The sequence below is a fragment of the Mustela nigripes genome, chromosome 13 (genome assembly GCF_022355385.1).
Source record: "Mustela nigripes isolate SB6536 chromosome 13, MUSNIG.SB6536, whole genome shotgun sequence".
Classification (NCBI taxonomy): domain Eukaryota; kingdom Metazoa; phylum Chordata; class Mammalia; order Carnivora; family Mustelidae; genus Mustela; species Mustela nigripes.
The window spans coordinates 87,022,321-87,038,012 of record NC_081569.1 but is presented as its reverse complement, the minus strand read 5'-3'; positions in this window follow the sequence as shown (position 1 = coordinate 87,038,012).

The following is a 15,692-nucleotide window of genomic DNA, read 5'->3' as shown; positions in this document are numbered from 1 at the left end:
CCACTGGACAGCGAGCCCAATGCGGGACTTCATCTTAGGACTCTGGGATCATGATCTGAGCAGAAGGCAGACACTCAACTAAGCCACCCAGGTGTCCCTCGCTATTTTTTTTTTAAAGATTTTATGTATTTGACAGACAACCAGAGAGGGAACACAAGCAGGGGGACTGGGAGAGAGAGAAGCAAGCTTCCCACAGAGTAGGGAGCCGGACATTGGCTCGATTCCGGTACCCTGGGATCATGACCTGAGCTGAAGGCATATGCTTAATGACTGAGCCACCCAGGCACCCTCCTAGCTATGTATTTTTAAAAGTTAAGGATAACAAAGATCAAACCAGGATATAAAACTTTCAGACCCGAATATATAACTTTGAAACCTGTGGAGGAAAAGAAGTGATAAATGCAATCTCATCCCCCCCCCCCCAAAAAATGGTGAAAAAGGCACAAAAGAAAAGCATGGTAGATAAGAGACCTAAAAAAGAAAAAATAAGGGGTGCCTAAGTGGCTCAGTCATTAAACATCTGCTTTCAGCTCAGGTCATGGTCCCAGGGTCTGGGATTGAGCCCCACATTGAGCTCTCTGCTTGGCGGGAAGCTTGCTTCTCCCTCTCCCACTCCCCCTGCTTGTGTTCCTGCTTTCACTACTTCTCTCTCTCTGTCAAAGAAAATCAAAGAAAAACCAAAAACAACCAAATTAATACTTTTTATTTATTTATTTTTAAAGATTTTATTTATTTGTCAGAGAGAGAGAAAGAAAGAGGCAGGCAGAGGCAGAGAGAAGCAGGCTTCCGGCGGGACTAGATCCCAGGATCCTGGTATCATGACCTGAGCCAAAGGTAGCGGCTTAACCAACTGAGCCACCCAGGCGTCCTGGATTAATACTTTTTTAAGTGTATTTTATGGAAATTGAGAATATTTAATGGTCTTTTACTATAATGAACAAAATTATATGTAGTATTTTGAACCACCTGTAAATTTGTCTTAAGACTTCATAAAATTTGATCTGGTCATGTATCCACGCTTTACTGAGTATAGTCAGACTTGTCAATCTTTTTTCACAGTTGATTGTGAAGAATACATTTCAAAAGCTTTTTTTTTTTCATTTGAAGCAAAAGATACACAAATAGGAAAATGCTCAAAGGTAGGTTTGATATATTCATAAACTATTTTCACAAATTTCATGAATTCCTAAATTCTTAAAACTTTCTTCAAAACTTATGCTAGTGGCTTTCAAAAAGCTTCTTGGTAGAAAGATTTCCACTGTAATATATAAGCTAGACAATTCAAGATAAATTCCTATTATGTTTGATAAAACCCTTCAAAGTTCTTTTGCAAAAATGAGTGCAAATGACTGAATGATGGTGCACATTGGCATTATTTGATCCATTGGTTTTGAAAAAATGTTCAGTTATAGATCAAGACATTTGAATATTGCTGTTTTAATTTCTTCTGGCCATGTAAGACAAACATCTTATGTTCCTTTACATGCGTTCTTTGAAATTTGATTCTTCAGTGTAAATGTCTATTTCCTTACATTTTGTTATTGCATATTTAATTGCCTTCTCTACAGTTTCTATGTGCTGATCTAAAGCTTAGTGTCGACTGCAACTACTTAGAGTTTTGATTAACCTCATCTAAAACTTTATACCAAGAGAAATCTCTAAATTTTGTCATGATTTAATGGTTTATTTTCTTGTTGGTCCTTTAGTTTAAAAAAAAACAAAAAACCCAGCAGTTAAAAAAACAAATTTGGCTTGTAAAGATATTCAAATTCAGTAAAAGATTCCATGCAGGCACTACAAATGTGCACTTGGAAAAATTACACTTCAAAGTTCACACTTCGTTTTGCTATTTTAACTCCACAAACAAAAACTGCCAAGTTTAGATTGAGAGAATTGTTTCTTCATCTTTGTGATTACTAGGCTAGTGTGGTTTACTTGAACCTATTGTTTAAGCAGTGGGATATTTACTACCATGGGTATTGAAGAAATAAACTCTCCCCACCCCCACCTAATGATTCAAAATGTGTTATTAACTTACCCTCCAGGTTTAAGGGTGTCTATGTATGTTGGGACTGGACTCTAACTGGAAGTTCCCTGAATTAAGTTCCATACAGAACACAATGTTTATTAAAGGATAAGTAATAAAAATGTGCTAATTGGAAGGTTACAAACATGTTAAAACTCAGCAGTAGCCATAGCAAATGTACAGATTTTTTTTTTTTCTTTCAAGATTTTAGATTTTAGATTTTAGGCCAATAAAAGCCTTTTTTCAGCTTGGAGTATTTTGTCACTGACATTATTTGTAATTGCTGGCATAGAAGGATAAAACTATCTTTGTTACACCACTGTGTTTGGAAACTAAACAATAAAGTTTGATTTACTCATGAATTAAATAAGAAATTTCAGTGATTATAAAATATTTAGAACTAAAAAAGATGCTATGTATCAAAACTTGTGGTATGGGAAAAAGGTTACTAGAGGGATATATGTTATTTTAAATGCAACCAGAGAAAAAGGATTGGAAATAAACTTTGCATTCAACTCAAGAAAATAAAGAACAAATCTAAAAAAAGAAGAAGAAAGGAAATAATGATATCTGATTTTTAATGAGAAAACAAAACAAAAATCAATGGAGATTTTCCATAAAACAAAAGAGAAAAGCTTTAAAGTGTTAAGCCCATTTTTAAAGCTGAGAAGGAAGTTGAGTATCTGCTCATCCTCTGAATAGTAAAATGGTATTTTTAAAAGAAAAATGGAAGTCTTAATAATTCTTTAAAAATTTTTGTTCAGGCCAATTAAGAAGTGTAATTGTTTAGTTGTTTAATGACCAAGCCATCTAAAATTTTTCCTCCAGTGAATTTCAGGGAAGATTAGATGTTACAATCATGTGTTTACTACTCAGAAATGTGGAAGTAGTTTCAAACTAGAGAAATTGTGGAATCTTGGAGTTCAGAGTCCATTGAAGTCAAGCCCTATCTCTTCATTCAATTTAAGAATTCCCTGTCACTGTTCTGGATGGTTGATCATCTGACCTCTGTATACAGAACACTTTCAATGACAAGTAAAACACGATAGCTGTAAATTGCTGAATGCTACAGATGACTTAACCCTTTTAGAGAAAAGATAATGTTAGTGAATTGGGAAGGAATAACATGCCACATACCAAAATAAGCCCTGATCAGAATTTGATGGAGAACTTTTAAATCTGTTTTACACAACACATTCTGAGGGATGATAATCATTGACCTACAAAGCCATCTGGCACTCTCTGATACTGTCATTAAAAGAAAGCAGGCAGCCCATAATGCAGGAGGTGTTTGCCAATGTAGAAAAACACTTCTAAGCAGGACATCGTGCACTCACTTTCTAACAGAGCACTGTGTATTTTCCAACTGCAGTAGCCAGAGTATTTAGGTAAAGAAGTGTGCATTGCAGAGACAAGTGGCGTGAATCTGTTTCCTATAGGAAATGTGGCTTGCTCTGCTGGGGAATATGCTGTTCCTCTGATCTGTGTGAAGATCTCGCTCAGCTGCCTCACCAGAGTGAAGCAGCCGCAGAATGATCCTTATGTAGATGCTTAACCTGTTCTGGGGACTGCACTATTTGTTTTGGCAAAGTAGGGAGATCCATAAAATCAACAATTTTTCTAAGGGTTAGAGATTTTTCTAAGAGAAACAAATCTGGAGATTATTTTTGAGTTACAGTCAGGATGTCATTTTGAAGTGATAAGTCTACTGATTAAAGACCCTCCAGAAGTGAAGGATCACATTTCACTTTATTGAGTGCATTAGAGCAGATAGTTCCTGCCTTTGAGGAAGTGTAAAAATAACTTAATCTGCAAAGGTTTAAAAATTAATCTCCATAAAATCCCTGTGAGATGCTGATAGGTCAAATAGCTTGCATGTTTGAAAACATTTGTGAAGAAGTAAAATTCAACAGAGATGAATCCCTGAGCAGTACTTCTCAAACTTGAACACACATAGGAATCACCTACAGATGGTCATTGAATGGAGATTTTGAAGTGGGTCTGAGATGGGGTCCAAGATTTTGCATTTCTAGCAAGTTCCCCAGGTTACCAGCGCTGCTTTATGGACCACAATTTAAATAGAAAGCAACATTTTCACCATGTGTTGGTACTTCCATACAAAGAAACCCAACAGTCGGTTGGAAATGTGCATTCTGGAATCAGGAAACAGGTCTGGGAACCATAAGCTTAGAATTGATAGCTGAAGCTAGGAGATTAGATGAAGTCGCTTTTATTAATTATTTACTAAGTGCTAACAAGGTATATAGGGAGCACATCAGACAGTCTTCCTCAGCTGAGTGTGGATTATGCCATCATGTATGGTCTCTTGCAGTGTTTAATTCTAAAATTCTATTTTTAATGAGAACATTAAGCCAACTGATTTATCAAATATATCTTTTTCAGCAAGGAAGTATTTCTATTAAAAAGGCTATCAGGTTACTGAAATATTAATAGTAGTACAATATCATATGATCAAAGAGAATGTTTTCATTGAATCCTGGGTTTTGATAATACCCAGAATTAGGTTCTGTATTTTAAGAGGGGTTTTGAAAAAAATAAGATCCTGACTAATATACTATGAAATGGCTTAATGAACAACTGCCTTTAATTATTATTATTATTTTTAAAAAAGGTTTACTTATTAATTTATTTGATAGCACAAGTACACAGAGAGGTAGGCAGAGAGAGAGAGGAGGAAGCAGGCTCTCCACTGAGCAGGGAGCCCGAAGTGGGGCAATATGCCAGGACCCTGGGATCATGACCTGAGCTGAAGACAGCCGCTTAACCAACTGAGCCACCCAGATGCCCTGCCTTTAATTATTTTAAGAAGATACATCCCATTTTTTTTTATGACCATGAAATAGACTGCCAAGGCCTGTTATGAAATGCTCTTAATTAGATATGTTTATTAGTTGCTTAGAGAACTATTATGGATTAGGTTCTTCCTAGAATTAGAAAAATAAATTTTGACAGCCTGAGCAGACTTTAGTCCAACAGGCTACTGATTCATGTGTGTTGTATCTTCTCATCTGCTTATATATTTATAGTGAGTCTTTTCAATTATATTTACTTATTGAGTGTCATACACGCTTTTGACATGGCTTGTTGTAAATGACTCTAATGATTAGCTTCTATTTGGAGTCTAAAGTCCAGCAAGGTTTCAGGGAGCTGATGTTTCATTATTGCCGGTCCTGTGGCTGGAACATTCACGGCGCTCACTGTGCTTACTCAGCTTCTACTGGTGACAGCTACATCTGCTTCTCCATCTGCACCTTGTAGTTCTGAGTCACTATTGTTAGCTGTCTGTAAAACTTAAGAATCTGAGTGTACCTAATGCACTTAAGAATATGAGTGTACCTAATTCACTCAATCCAGTTGAGGAAGTGTAAAAATTACTTAAACGAACTGGATTGAAAAAAGAAGTCTCCACTTCTCAGGACCTTCCATAAAATAACAGCTCTGTGGAAGGATGTGGGGATTTCTTATGATTAAGGAGATGATGAGGCCGTGATTGTCAGATACATTTAAACATGTCCATAGAATACTTTTATTTATTAAGGACATAATCACAAAATGTGTTTATAATGATGTAGTTATTATATGTGTCTATAAAGCTCTGTTTCTGTCATAGATGTTAAAACCCATTTTTATAAGGAAAACCTAAAGTTACCACTACAGAGGAAGAAAATCAAATCCTTACCGTAGTGCTGGAGACACGTCAATCATCGCACCCGCTACATTCAGGATGCCTTCCCGGTGGCAGCCTTCTGTTGGGCTAAGCAGCCAGCCCCAGTCTCTTTCCTAAGCAAAGAGATGGGATCAAATTTTCTAAAGGCACCTAAACCACAGACTGGCTGGTGAGCTATGAAGTGAGTTGGCGTGAAAAACTTCCCTCTGTAAGGATAACGGTAACTAACTAGACCAATTATACTCTCCTCCTCTAAAAGCTGATTAGAAAACTCCAGAGAACAGCAGCCATTCTGTAATGAGAGAAAAAATGATAGAGAAGAAACAAGAAGTGGAAGAGGCACATTGACAGTGGAACATTAGTGCGAAGATTCATTGAACTGGCTGGGAAATTGTTCCTAGATTGCCTTGAATCCTGTGGAATGGCTGTTTCTGGAATCCCTTCACGCTGGTTGCCAAATGTGCCCTTACAACAAATCACCACTATTTGAGAAGAATTAAATTACTGATGAAACAAAGATCACGGTAGCCATAATGATTTACCTTTTGGAGCGGATACTGCAAAGAATAGGGATTCAGTATTCCTGAAACTCATCAGACGAAGCAAGAGTGTGGCACATTGGACACAGTCCCAGAAGATGCAGTGTTTTATCTGTCCAGGCACCTGGTTTAGGTGTCTAACACTATCCAGCAGGATTCCTAACTTACAGCTTTCTGACAACAGAAGCCTTAATATCAATGAGTATTGGGAGTTACATATGATTCACTCCACATCTTTGTAACTAGTGCGTTGAATGAGTAGGATTGTGAGCCATAAGTATGAAAGCTACTGTATTTTGTCTCTGTCCCTTTAAAGTTGTTCAACATATGTAGTTTCCCACCCCTCAGCCCCCTGTTGGAGACTGATCATTTTGGGGTGACTCTCACCAAATAGACTCAAAGATCACTCTAGGTCATAGACATAGCCCCACTTACTAGTGACCAAGTCCTATGCTAGGTGGGAAATATGTATCACCTCATTTATATTTCTGCCTGATGGCCTTACAGCTCCCTTTGGAACCTGCTGTCTATGTTATCTTGACATCTTAGTCCAAGCCACTCACCGCATACTTATCCATAAGAAGGGCGTGAGCGGTATATGCACAGAGAATCCCATGGTCAGTCTCTGGTTCTTCTCTCACAGATAGTTCTTCATCAGCATGTGTTGGAAATAGTTCTATTTTCTGACACATTCTTTGCCCAGATTTTCTCCTGGGTCCCACCCACTCAACTCTTCCTCCACAGTCTGTTTCGTGATATATAAGTTCTGACTGTAGAACCTTTATTCCTACTTACAGGAATTGCTTATAAACTGCTCAGAGTAAACCTTAAGAGCTGAATCTTCACCAACCATTTCTTACGAAAAACTACACTGGCCTCTAAAACACGGCACAAAGCCATCAGCCTGTTTTCTTATTAATGAGAATGGTGGTGACACAACGCAGCAGCTTTCTGTAGAATGTTGTGCGGTTATGTTCTTTTCTGCGTGCTGGGTCTATCCTGCTGGGTGGGGATTCCTTGTGGGCTGGAACCCTGGGAAGTGTATTTGGTGACAAGAGTCCCTTCCTCCCTGGAGTCAGGACTAAAAATGGACACTCCTTCTCACAACTCTATGACACCTTGTGTAGCATCAGTGTTTCTTGGCAGTTGTAGCTAAAAAATAGCAATAGTTTGTAGGTTACATAAGTGCTCAGAGACAAGAGATAGAAATGATTTATAGAGCAGTGCTTTGTGCTAAAAATACCAGTTGCTGATGATTCTAGAAAGTTAGAAATAGAACTAACCTGCCAGTCAGATATCTGCAGGGAGGAAGGCGTATTTAGTCATTTATCCTATCAATGAAAGATTTGCTATGTGTTCAATGACTCATATAGTAGAGTAGATTTGTCATTTATTTCTGAATCCTGCAATTTTATAAAATTAATAAACTTGTATATTTCTAGCTAATTCTTTACTATTAAATTTTAGAAGGATTTGAAACAATCCTTCTAAATCATGAGATCGAGTTCCCATTTGGGCTCTGCCATCAGCTAGGAGTCTGCTTCAGAGATTCTGTCTCTTCTGCTTCTCCCCCTGCTCCTGCTCTTTATCTTTATCTAAAATAAATAAATAAAATCTTAAAAAAAAACTTGTCAAGAGACAAAAGGAGTGCACATGTATTGCATGGAGCACTGGGTGTGGTTCATAAACATTGAATATTGGAACACTGAAAAAAAAAAACCTCTAGACATGAAAAAAACTTATTCTGTGCTTTTTTTTTCTGTTGAGGAATGTGTCATTACATTTCTCTATTATTTTCATTTTCGACTTATTCATGAAATTGCTGAACTAGCTCTTGAATCGAGTGAACATTTTAATTCACTCTGAGTTTTTATGTTAAGCTTCCAGTGAACAAAAAAGAGAATCACTAAAGGAAGAAATAAATAATAATATAATAAAAATAGCAAAGAGAGCATTTCAGAGAAACAGGTTAGGAAATGCTAAGGATAAAATAAATTTCAATCAAGAGGACTACAGCTTGAAGGCCCTAACACTTTTTCACCTCAGGGGGGCAGTAGCTACTACATAACTGGAAACTCAAATCCTGTTTTCAGTATCTTTCTCTTCCAACTTCAATTCTGAACTTTTCTAATTTTTAATGTGACCTTTTTTTTTCTATCAACACCCATGCTTTGGTATTTGTTTTTTGAAACCTAATACCTATTACTGTCTGAAATAATTGGACCCTAAAAGAAAAACATAGTTTGTTGAAAGGGTACAAAATTGGAGAGTATGACTTTAATTCCACATCATGCATGACAAGCTTTCAAAATTGGAGTTCTCAGAAGAAAATTATAAAGACATCACTTTTTTTTTAATTTGTTCTGTAAATCAATTCTCTTAAAAGCAGCAATTGTGATACAATAAGAGAGGCTGGGTTTGGATTTTGAGGTCACGTATCATCCTGGCATCTCTAGATAGGATCACATTTTTTTTTCTTTTAAAGATTTGTTTATTTTAAGGAGAGAATGCATTGGGAGGGGGGCAGAGGAAGAGGAAGAGAGAATCTTAAGCAGACTCCACACTGAGCTCAGGGCCTAATGCTAGACTCCATCTCACGATCCTGAGATCAGGACCTGAGCCGAAATCAAGAGTCGGTACTCAACAACTGAGCCACCCAGGTGCCCCGTCTCTTGACAACTTTTGTTTCACATCCTTCTAAAATCAAGGTACCTATCTCATATAGTGTTGTGTGGGGAATAAATGACCGAGGGCTTGTAACATGCAGAGCCAGGCCTCCCATGACAATGATGACAGCCAACACTTGCAGGGCATTTAGTAAGTGCGAGGCAGTGTTCTTCTCCTTCTTTTTTTTCTTTCCTTAAAAGAAAATTTGAGAGAGAGAGAGACTGTGGGAGTGTGAATGAGCATGTATGAGTGTGCATGAGTGTGCATGAGCCAGGGAGAGGAAGAAGAGGGAACAGCAGACTCCCCACTGAGTGCAGAGCCCTGTGGGGCTCTTCCCAGAACTTGGAGATCTTGACCTGGGCAGAAGTCCGGTGTCTAAGGGACTGAGCCCCTCAGGTGTCCCCCAGGCAGTGTTCTTTGTGCTAAGGATAACCTCTAAGACACACACTATTATAATCCCCAGTTTGTCAAAGGGGAGACTAAGGCACAGAGTGGTTAACCAACTTACTCACAATCACATTGCTGCTGAGAGGTAGACTAAAGATGTACGTCCAGAGAGGTTGCTCCAGAATCCAAGCTCCTTTTTTGTTTGGTTCCCTGAGGGTGGTTAAAATTCCTGTGGAGCTTTGTAGAGGTCCAGAGATCAGGGAAGGATGTTGGTAGAAGTTATTGGGAGGATGTGACTTCCAGTTGACCTGTGACCTAACCCCAGACAATTAAAGGCTCCTCATCCTCCTTGTCCTTGTAATGTGGATTTCTCCCGCCATTCTCTCTTCTGGGCCGGTTTCTGTAACACAGCCTTGATTGGTGTTAACTGAACCCAGTTAAGGTGGTTGTAGAAACTTAAGATTCTGGCGAGTGGGTCCAGAGATCTCCTTGGCTTGTGGCCGCTAGAGACGAGCTTCGTTAAGTAAGTTCTCTTGCCTCTTTTTTCAGTCTCTCCTTGCCCTCGGTGTACAGGGGCAAGTTTACAAATGGTCATTTGGTCGCCGCTGACTTCCTGGCTGGAAGGCAGTCCCATCTGTTTTTTGGCCCTCTGCCTTTTCCTCACTGGGCGTCGCTCCTGTCACTTCCGGGCTGTTTCTCTTGGTGATGCTCCGGGAAAGTCCGGCTGTGACCCCTTGCAGATCAGGTTCCCACACCTGCTCACACTGGTCCTCCTGGCCTTCCCAAAGCCAGCCAGTCCGCACTGGCCACTGCCTGCAGGCCATTGACGCTCTAAGCGGAGATGACCTCTTGCTCAGGTGCTGATTTTCAAGCACCTTCTGCACCTTTCATTAAATGGTTTGAAACCTCTTTCCAGCTCCCTGCCTGAAACCTGGTACACCTGAGCAGGACTGAAGCATTGTTCTCTCAGGCCTTCTCCACACCACTACCTACTTTACTGTAATCACCTGTAGAATAGAACTCCAGGCAGGAACAAACACTCAAACCTTTTTGGACTGGGGATTTATACTTACTTGGATCTCTAATACTTATACCTTCCACCAAGCACTTTGGTGCTGGGCTGAGAGCCAAGGCTTCACACTCATGTCCTAAATTTCCCTCTTTTACTACGACCCATCTCCTACTTTCCACTCTCTCAATTCCGAAGCTCCTAATTTCCTTTTTTTTTCTCTTTTTAAGATTTTATTTTCGTGCACACGAAAATAAAGGGAGTTTTTTACAATGTAAAAGGGAGAGAGAGAAAGTGAGCGAGTATGCACACGTGCATGCAGGAGCTGTGGTGGGGGGTTGGGGTGGTGGGAAGGGGCAGAGGGGGAAGCAGACTCCCCGCTGAGCAGGGAGCCCAATGTGGAACTTGATCCCAGCACCCTGGGATTATGACCTGAGCCAGCAGACACTTAACCAACTGAACCACCCAGGTGCTCTGATTTTGCTATTTTTAATGGAAATAGAGTCTATTTCCCCCACTATCACTGCCATCAGTGTTGTCAGGCCCAATGAGAGTACAACAGCCTATTCCGGGGCCCTGGTACTATGTCAGACTTGTGTAGCAAAGAGAATGTTGGGACCTGCAAGAAACTCTAATAATAAATTTTCTAGCAAGACTGTAGGGGCTCATTTCATTTGGGTAATTTCTGCTCCCAATTAATACCCTGGGAAAATACAGTAGATAAAACTGGTGAGATAGACGGGGGTCCGATCCAGAAGGGCAAGGTATGATCAGAGCAGAAAAGTCTGAAGTGTGGTAAGGCTGGATGTAATCAACAGAAGGACACATGGGAAGGACTTGTGGTCATCAAGGCAAGACCCGTGATGCTTGGAGGAGGGTAGTGGAAGTGGTAGGACTACCTGGAGATTGGTTGTGGGAGGAAGAGGAGACAGACAGCCTGTGCCTGGAGGTATCTCACTGCAGCTAGAAAATTCACATGTATTCTTTATTTTTTAACAACTTTATTGAGGTATATCTGATATATAAAAATTGTATATGTTTAAGGGGTACAACTTCATGTTTTGATATATGTACACATTGTAAAAAACTCACCACAGTCCAGCTAAAGAACTTACCCATCATCTCTATGTAGTTACCATTTTGTATTTGTGTGTGTGGTGAAAGATTTAAATGGAGATCTATCCTCTTAGCAAATTTCAAGTATACAAGCAATATTGTTGCAATTTCCTTCTTTTCAAAGGATGAATAATAATTTGTTGTGTGTGTGTGTAATATATGTATAAAATTGAACATTATTCAGCTTAAAAAAGAAGGAAGTCCTACCATTTTCAATGATATAGATGAATCTGGAAGACATTACACTAAGTGGTGGGGGTAGTTGGGGGAGGGGCAGAAGGAGAGAAAGATGCTGGGCTTGATCCCTTGATTCCAGAATTAGTACTTGAGCCGAAGGCACACCCTTAACACCCTTAACCAACACCCAGGAGCCCCTCTGCATACTTATTCTTAAGGATGCTTTCCCAGTGAAATCTTCCCTGACTTCCCATGGCTTGCTCCTGTAGATACTGGTACATGGTTGGTATTATAATTTTTTTTTTTCTAATATGTCTCTTTCCCACTTGAATGTGCTGTCCCTATTGAGGGCAGTAATTTTTTCCAGTTTCTGTATTTCCAGGGTTTATTAGATTGCTTGGCTCAGGAAAGGCTATCAAATATCTGTTGAATAAATGAATGAACAAATGAATAGGTGTACCAGAGTAGTGGGTCTTACACTGTGAAAAGTTATGGCCAATACTTGGTACATAAATTCCCTGAGAGACATAAATGAAAACCACCTGGATCCTGCAGTGCAGACGAGGGCATTGCTCTAGAGCTGACACAGCAAGAATGTCAAGGCGCAGAACCTAAACAGTAGGGACAGGCAACTTGGCTTCTTGAGGAGCAAAAGCTGTTTCTGAATTTTAGTGTGCTTGGGTTATTAACAAATCAGGGAGACATCCATTCTAGGCTTCTCTGACCCGCCGAGCTAAAGTTCTAGTGTGCCACTGTGAAAATCAAGGGAAGTATTGGGAAGCTGCATCTAGCCGCCTGCATACCCTTTGCCCTGACTATTTGCTGTGTTGGGACTAGACCCAAATAAAAAAACTTAAACCACTTAGAAATCTTCAGTGTTGCCTTCACCTCGAAACGAAAGCAACTTTCAAATAGTCTAGCCTAGTGCAGTCACTGCCCATGTGCAGCCTTGATTATTGTTAGATTTTTATGATTTTTGCCAAACTCACCGGTGTGAAATTGTATTTTATTGTTTGAGTGATATTTTCAAGACTTTTGTATTTTATTTTATTTTATTATTTTTTTAAAAGATCTTATTTATTTATTTGACAGGCAGAGATCACAAGGAGGCAGAGAGGCAGGCAGAGAGAGAAAGAGAGGGAAGCAGGCTCCCTGCTGAGCAGAGAACCCTATGCGGGACTCCATCCCATGACCTGAGCTGAAGGTAGAGGCTTAACCCACTGAGCCACCCAGGTGCCCGGAGACTTTTGTATTTTAAAGAAGTTCTCATCTCTCAATTTCTGATCCTCTGGGAGTATTTTCTATCTTTGCTTATTAGAGTGAACAGAATTTTATCCATTTTATGGGTTTTTCCAAAGAACCATCTTTGGGTTGTGCCTGGTTGGCTTAGTCAGTTCGGTGTCCGACTCTTGGCTTCGGCTCAGGTCATGATTTCAGGGTGGTGAGATGGAGCCTGCATAGGGCTCCCCCGCTCAGGGGCGCTCAAGATTCTCGTCCTCTGCCCCTCCCCCTGCTCTTGCATGCACTTGCGTGCTCTCTCTCAAATAAGTAAATAAATCTTAAAAAACAAACAAAGCATCTTTGGGGTTATTTATCAATTCCATTTTCTTATTCATTATTGTCTTTCTTTATTAATTCCTTCTTTGTGTTTATCCTTGAGTTGCTTTATTGCTTTCTTATAAGTGCTCAGCTCATTTATTTTTAAATTTTTATTTATTTATTTTTTAAAAGATTTTATTTATTTCTTTAACAGAGAGAGACAGAGAGCACAAACAGGGGGAGTAGCAGGCAGAGGGAGAAGGAGAAGCAGGTTCCGCATAGAGCAGGGAGAGCCTCATGTGGGGCTCCATCCCAGGACCGGGGACCATGACCCAGGCCCAAGACAGTTGCTCAACCAACTGAGCCGCCCAGGCGCCCTCAGCTCATTTATTTTAATGTTTTCTTGCTTAATATTTAAAATGTTTATTACTATTTTTCATCTGAGTATCTCATTGGTGATAGTATATCCTTTTACATGTGGTGTTCTCATTTTGGTTATCTCTAAATTGATCCTGATCATAGCTGAGTTTTAAAAATTTTTCTTTTATGGGGGCACCTGGGTGGCTCAGTGGGTTAAAGCCTCTGCCTTTGGCTCAGGTCATGATCTCAGGGTCCTGGGATTGAGCCCTGCATCGGGCTCTCCGCTCCGCAGAGAGCCTGCTTCCTCCTCTCTCTCTCTCTGCCTGCCTGTCTGCCTACTTGTGATCTCTGTCAAATAAATAAATAAAATCTTTAAAAAACAATAAATTTTTCTTTTATGTAGTAGGTTTTTAGGGGGTGGTGTTGGTTTATGGGCTATGTAATTTGATATACATACCTATTAACATGATCTTATTTATTTATTTATTTGACAGAAAGAGACAATGTAAGAGGGACCACAAGCAGGGGAAGTGGGAGAGGGAAAGCTGGCCTCCCGAGGTTCAGGGAGCCTGATGTGGGGTTGATCCCAGGACCCTGGCATCATGACCCGAGAGGCTAAGGCAGATGCTTAATGACTGAGCCACCCAGGTGCCCCATGATTTTCCTTTAAAAAAAAAAAAAAGATTTTATTTATTTATTTTTGTCTGTGAGAGACAGAGAGACAGAGAGTGTGAGCACCAGCAGTGGGGGCAGAGCTGAGCAGGGAGCCCAGTGTGGGACTGGTGACCTGAGCTGAAGGCAGCCAGTGAACTGACTAAACCACCCGGGCGCCCTTATTGTGGATTTCTTGAAACATCGTCCTTGTTTATTTTTTGCCTACTTGATTTGTCAGGATAGAGACTGTGTCAAAGTCCCCTGCTACTAAGGAGTCGCTGAAAATGTGTTCTTGTATTTCTGAGGACATATTCCCTGTATGGGTTTCAGTGCAATCCTAGTCAGCATATAATGAGTTGACTGCTGTGCTGGTACTCAAGGCCATCTTACTTACTAATAGGAGATGATCCTATTTGCCCTGTGTGAGGTTTTTGGCCTTAAGTTCCCCCTTTTAATTTGATATTAGTATTTTCATTGCTGCTCGCTTGCTTCCTTGCTTTATTTATTTAGTTATATTTAATTTATTTATTTGACAGAGAGAGACATAGTGAGAGAGGGAACACAAGCAGGGGAAGAGGGAAAGGGAGAAGCAGGCTTCCCACCACTGAGCAGGGAGCCTGATGCAGGGTTTGATCTCAGGACCCTGGAATCATGACCTGAACTGAAGGCAGAGGCTTAAGGACTGAGCCACCCAGGCGCTCCTATCGCTGCTGCTTTTATACCTGCCTTTGTCTTAACTACATTTTTTCTTCCCTCTTTTATCCCTTTATGTCACTTTATATTAGATGGGGCTTTTAAACACAATCTGCAAGCCATTTGACTATAAGACATTTGGTTTTACTTTTCATCTTGTTTCATGTTTTATTCTCCCCTGCCCCCCCTTTTTTGCATTTTCTTTGTTTTGAAGTTTGGATCTCATTTGCTTTGCTTTGATCTTCTTTTGGAGATATTTGAACACATATTTAAATTCTGTTAGTGGTACTTAGTTTTCCAAAAGCATTCTTTTTTTTTTTTTTAAAGATTTTATTTATTTATTTGACAGACAGAGATCACAAATAGGCAGAGAGGCAGGCAGAGAGAGGAAGGGAAGCAGGCTCCCTGCCGAGCAGAGAGCTCGATGGGGGGCTTGATCCCAGGATTGATCCCAGGACCCTGGGATAATGACCTGAGCCGAAGGCAGAGGCTTAACCCACTGAGCCACCCAGGTGCCTCTCTTCTTAAATCTTTTAAACAATTTTCTCCACTGTCCTCTGGCCTTGAGGTTGAGGTACATTGTGTTTTAATCCAGAGCAGGGAAAATAGGTGATGCCTTGGTATAATGCTTCATAGGCCTGACTTTGGTACCTCACAGACAGGGGGCTCAAGGCTTCTATTTACCTCTTACCTGCCTACAGCTTCTGAGCCACAAGATCATAGGAAACTTGGGTCTTGGTTTTCCCACCATTGTAAAGAAGAGAACTGATGTTGATATTTAACCTCCTATATTGTAAGGATTCAGCGGGCTATTTATCTAAAGTACTTGGCTTAGCA